The 5,563-nt window shown below is 57.1% G+C and overlaps 1 long non-coding RNA gene across 1 annotated transcript; it reads left to right on the forward strand.

Annotated features, from left to right (window-relative positions):
* The first annotated feature begins 201 nt into the window (after positions 1-201).
* Positions 202-5,318, forward strand: LOC125616976. The gene is made up of 3 exons (XR_007347820.1): positions 202-426; positions 2,203-3,517; positions 3,992-5,318. It is a non-coding gene; the product is annotated as an uncharacterized LOC125616976 (long non-coding RNA).
* Positions 5,319-5,563: the final 245 nt, after the last annotated feature.

Genomic DNA, 5,563 nt, shown 5'->3' on the forward strand with positions numbered 1-5,563 from the left:
GGACGGTGCATGGTGCGGGGCACTCATGGGCCCTGGGTGGGCTTGTGCTCACCTGGGGGGTGCTGCCTGAGGGCCTCACACAGCAGGCCCAGCTGAGAATCTGCACACTTAGAGGCTGCAGGAAAGTCCCTTGGTAAGCTCTGAAGAAAGCAGGGGCATAAACAGGGCTACCTTAAGGTGCACATCCTGCCAAAACCTGCCTCCCACCCAAGACATCACAGACTCGGCAGGACCTCAGCCTTCTTGCCCCATCTCATCTTGGCTGCCCAAGGCTTCGACTTCATTAACACCCTCAGTTCTGGGAGCTGCTACTTCCTGAGCATCTGATGTGACCTGACCTCTGTGCCTGCATGTGTCTTTCACCTGCAGATTGGAGATCAAGCCACGGAGGAGACATCACTTGCATCAGAGCTGATGGTGCCAACGGTAAGTGACACTTTCACTTGACCCTTCTTTCAACCTGTAGTGGGGCTGTATGGGGGTCGAGAGGGACACATGTAGACTGCAGTGAGACTTTCCAGTGAGCACTGGGCGTGAGGAGCAGATTGCCTAGACCACCTAACAGAGACCCGCCTGGAGGACTCACCCCCACGACTCTCACCTCAGGTGAGAGCACTTGGGAATAGGTGGGCAACAGCAGCAGTTGACCTGCAAGAAAGGATACCAGGTTCACTTCGCTCAGAATCGAGGTGGTGGTGGGAACTCAGATTAGCAGCTCAGGGGTGTGCAGGCTTTTATCAGGGAGAAAAGGTCTTTCCTGGAAATCTTCAAGATGCTACCTGTGTCTCATGGCCACCATAGTCACGTGGCCACCTCTAGCTGAAAGAGAAGTTGGAAAGTGAGTTCTTTCCCTGTTCGTTCTTCCGAGTGGAAGGGAGACAAGACAGAAGGGAAGAAGAGGAGGGTGGGCACCCAGGATACAGGCCAGTTGTGAGCTGTCATTGGGAAAGCCACCTCCCTAGCCCTGAGGACGAGTGGGGAGAAGAAGGCATGGGCCTCAGCCAGCAGACTGTCCCGTCATCCACCAGAGAGTGTGCACAACTACGTATGAGGCCCTGGAGCACCCACAGATTTTTGGCATCCATGGGGGTCCTGGAACCAGCACCCCATGAACACCGAGGGGCTGCTACGCTGTTATGTGCCGGTGCAGTCCCTCCCATCCCGCTGCTGGCTTCTGGTCCTCTTCACTCCTTTGACTGGTGGCCGGGGGTTTGGGGACTGGCTGACCTGACTAGTTAATTTGGAAGAACTGGTCTCAGGGTGCCCAGCGCCAGCCTCTTCCTCTTGGGAACCAGCTGACTGCAGAAAGGGAGAGGTTTCCTGGGCCCCTGAACCTCCAGGTGCTTTGGTTCAGGTCATACACAGCCCAAGGGCACCTGGGAGACTCAAGTAGGGGAGGAATCCAGCTGCCTGGAGGGACCTCTCCTAACCTCAAAGAGGGGCCAGGGAGCCGGCAGCACCTGTGCTCTGTCCCCCACCCATTCTGCTCCTTGAGCAAGGCCATGTGGGGTGGCGTCTGGTCGGGAGCCCCAGTTGGCTCTGTTTCCTTTTATCTGGCCTATGATCGTAATAAGGTGACAAGATGACTCTGGGCTTCAGTTTTCCAGTTTGTTCAGATGCCCAGGGGTGGAGGCCTCAAGGTATCAGCTCCTGCCGTCTCTGCATCCTTATCGTGGGCACATGGGACTTGCCGTCAGGTTTGATCTCCTAAGACAGTTTCCATCGGGGAAGTAAAGGGAGTGGACGGCGTTTTGACCCCTGGGTGGTTAGGGCAGCACAGTGAGGGTTTCCAGAGAGCGCCCGAGCTCAGAGCGGCTTCTCGACCTCACAAGACAGGGCTCAGACTTCTTCTTGAAACCGTTGAGGGCTCCCGGACTGAGCCTGAAATCTGCAGTCCTTGCATGTACACTGATGCCAGCAGCCAAGGAGCCGCCACCAGCATGGGGACCCCTCCTGTCCCCCAGCCTCCATCTTCTGCCTTGCAGCTAGTCTGCAATCCGGGTGGAAAAACCAGCAGTGAAAACGCTGCACTCCACTTTCAAAGACAGAAACGCATTGTGTGTGTGTGTGGGTGTGTGTGTGTGTGTGTGGGTGTGTGTGTGTGTGTGTGTGTGTGTGTGTGTGGTTTTCTGTTTTGTTTTGTTTTAAGAAAGAAAAGAAAACCAAAAAGCAGAGAATAACGCTCATCTCTTTTAATTTTAGGCCGATTTTAAGTACTGAAGTCAGAGTGGTCGAGTCTGCGGGGAGGCAGGCGGAGGGGCCACCAGGTGCAGCGCAGTGGGGCAAGCTGGGCGGTCGACAGGAAGAGCGTCTAGAAGAAATACTCGTCTGCTGTCGGGTGGGAGAGGCATTAGGGAGAACAAGTATTCTCTTTCACTTCAAACAACTGCAGAGTTTTTCCTTAGAATATCAACAGGAAAATTCCTTAGAGACCATGACTGCCTTCCTATTTCCATGCTCATTCCCGCCACCTCCACCCAAGTGAGCAAAACATGTTACGTGGATTGAATCTTCCCCGGGTTTGGTTTGAGAGGTGACGAAGGTCCCGGTAAGGACAGCCTTTCAGCCTGACTCTCCGTGCTGGACTTGAGTCCAGCCTTTGCAGGCAGAGCCAGCTCCCCCCATCCCAGGGCCCCAGCTAGGCAGAGCACGGCCCTCGATGCTGGGAAGTCCCCGGGGGCCCACGGGGTTGTTCTCACTACTCTGAACTCTCCACCTCAGACCTGATGGAGTACCTTCTGTATCGTTCCCACTTCCTGTCTTGTTGGCGGACCGAGGGTCGAAGCACCAGGGGTACCCCAGAGGGCTGTCTGCAAAGCAGCAGTCTCTTTTCTTACAGTCATCGGCCGTGACCCCAGGGAAGCCACAATTCATCCTTTCGTAAACTTCCATCTCACACTTCTTCCCTACCAGTGCAGGAAGGGCAAGAAGCAGCCGTAAGTCGTGAGCCAGTCCCCCCTACTATCATACACACACACACACACACACACACACACACACACACCCTGGCCTCCTTCTCCAAGGAAGGAAGCATCTGGTGAGGCTGATGCTGAGCCTGCTTCTGGGTCTGAAAGGGAGGTGGGGTCTGTTTTCCTGGTGGGAAAACACGGGGGTGGGGGGCGCACAGAGAAAGCCGTGGACCCCGCCTGCCAACACCGCACCTGCCTGGTGACTTAACCACTCGCTCCTTAATCCCAGCAAAGGATTGTTGAGCCTCACTCCCCTGATAAATAAGCATTTACTGAGCACTGTTCATGTGTGCAAGAAACACACCAGGCCAGGTGATGGGATCCAGAACTGTAACTAGAGCTGCTGTTCGGAGCCTGATGGAGAAGTCCATGGAGATGGATGACAACACAGAGCCACCACCACTGTGCTCAGGGGAGTGTGGGGACAGTGGGGCTGGCCAGGAAGGCCATGGCAGGCAGGTTGAACAAAACAGGAAGAGCTTCCTAACGGAGGAGGCTGAGCAGATGTGGAGCAGCCTGGAGCCGAGGAGCTGCCGGTCTAGGGGCAGGTGAGGTGGAGGGGTGGGAGCTGGGAGGAGCTGGACGAGGGCTGGGTGACAGATCCCGGGGACAGCTTGAAACAGGGCCGTGGTGAAAGTGCTCCAGAGGGAGGCTCATGGGGGAGGTTGGGGAGGTTCCTGGGGGCAGCTAAGAGCTGCCAGATGGCCTGGGTGTGAGGCCAGCCAGGCCTGAGCCAGACCATGGTCTGGGTGTGTAAGGGATCTGGTGGCCGTCAGACTGCAGCAGGCGGTGGAAGAGGGATTGGAGCCGTGTGTCTCTGTGTTGGGGCTCAGGTAGAGCAGGCGCTCAGCAGTGCCGTGGGGTGTCTGGGGTTCTGTAGGGGCTGCCCTCCTGATCTGTTTCCACGTGTGGAGGTGTCACCAGCTTTCTTAAAGAGGGCTCCTGGCTTTGCAGCAAAGACATCAGCCTTCCCAGGTGTGACTCCCATCATGAATCTAAGGTGACCATTGTCCACTCCACAGGGCAGCCGGAGGTCTAGAGGAAGCCCACAGCAAGGGAGGAGCAACAGCCCCAGGGCAAGAGGGCCACCTGGCCAGGTAACCTGCTGCCTCCAGCTGGGTCCCCAAACAGAAGTTTAAGGTCTCCCAACCTGGCCCCTGCGCTCTACAGGCCTGTCCTGCCCAGCAGAGTGTGGTCACACGAGCGAACTAACGGCAGTGCTCCCTGTTGAGGGCCAGATGTGCCATTACGGCCTTCTAGATTTGTGCTACCACAGGACTGTGGACCCCAGAATTCAAGATGAGCCCTGAGCCCCAAGACAGGGGGCAAGGGTGGGGGCTGCCAGACCACGTAGCAGGCTGAGCTGGGGACTGGGAGGGGAAGAGCCAAGCAGCCTGGGACCCTCCCCCGCCATTTCCTCCCTCAGGTTTAGAAGCCGACCCGCTCCCTGCCATGACTCTGGGGGCCCCAAACCATACCCTTCCTCTTTCCTGCTGCCCTACACTACCCCTTCCACCCGGCCCCAGCCCACAGGCATCAAGAGGGACCTGGAAGGGGCCCAGAGGGGAGCAGAGCCTCCCTAGCTCCTCCGTAATCTCTGTGGAGGTCCTTGACTTAGAAATTTTGGAAAATACTTTCTGCTATGGATCTGACCACGGTCAGTGGCCTTCTGCAGCTCCTCCTAGCTGAGGACGCACGTCCACCAGACTGCCACAGGCAGAGCACTGTTTCCAGCGGGCTCCCTGTGTGTCTACCGCGCCTTCCTGATGTACATGTCAGTGTCCAAATTTGGAGACCAACGAGGCCTTGGGACCTGGTAGACCCCTTCCCCCTGCACTCTCAGGGAGAGCTTGGGCCCGCTGAGCAGAGCGGACAGCACAGGGGAGCAGGGGTGCGCACCCCTAGGAAAGGGGCTCTTCTCCCCCAGCCTGCAGCCATCAAGTCCAGGGACCTGGGGGTCGATTCTGAAAGACTGATGGCCAGGGAGCTCCTTCCCATGACCCTCCTCGCGGGCCTCGGGAGCCTGCCTCCACAGCTGGTCCCCACCTGCCTCTGCCCATCCTGCTACGGGCTGTACTTGCAGGGGCTGGACCAGTGGCTGGCACAGGCGGGGAACGAAGCAGAGTGTAACTGTGGCTCCCGCAGGTTCTCATGCCCACCAGGAAGCAGGAGGGCTTACCTCCAGGGTTCTCTGTCAGGGTGCTGAGGGCCAGCATGAGAACCATGAGCAGGATGCAGGTCACCTTGTGCCCCATGGCCACTTTACCTCCTCTCGGCCCAGAGCAGACCACGAGTCAGGGATAGAAACCTGTCCGAGTTCTCACCTTTATACCGCAGGCCTATTTGCTTAGAGTGTGAGATAGCGTTTGCCTAAGGAGGGTCCCCAGCCCTCCATGCCAACAATCTCCACCAATCACAAGCTGTTCCTGAGACGCGCTGAAGCCGGTCAGCGGGTGTGCTGTTATGGAGAACACTGTGTGGACGGTCATCTAGGGGCAGGGATTCAAGATTCAGAAAGTCCCTCTCTTTTTTACCCCCCCCCTTCTATTTTTTTTAACTTGTTCTAACTAGTTATACAGGACAGTAGAATGCAT

The sequence above is a fragment of the Marmota marmota genome, unplaced genomic scaffold, assembly GCF_001458135.2.
Source record: "Marmota marmota marmota unplaced genomic scaffold, marMar, whole genome shotgun sequence".
NCBI classification, from domain to species: Eukaryota; Metazoa; Chordata; class Mammalia; order Rodentia; family Sciuridae; genus Marmota; species Marmota marmota.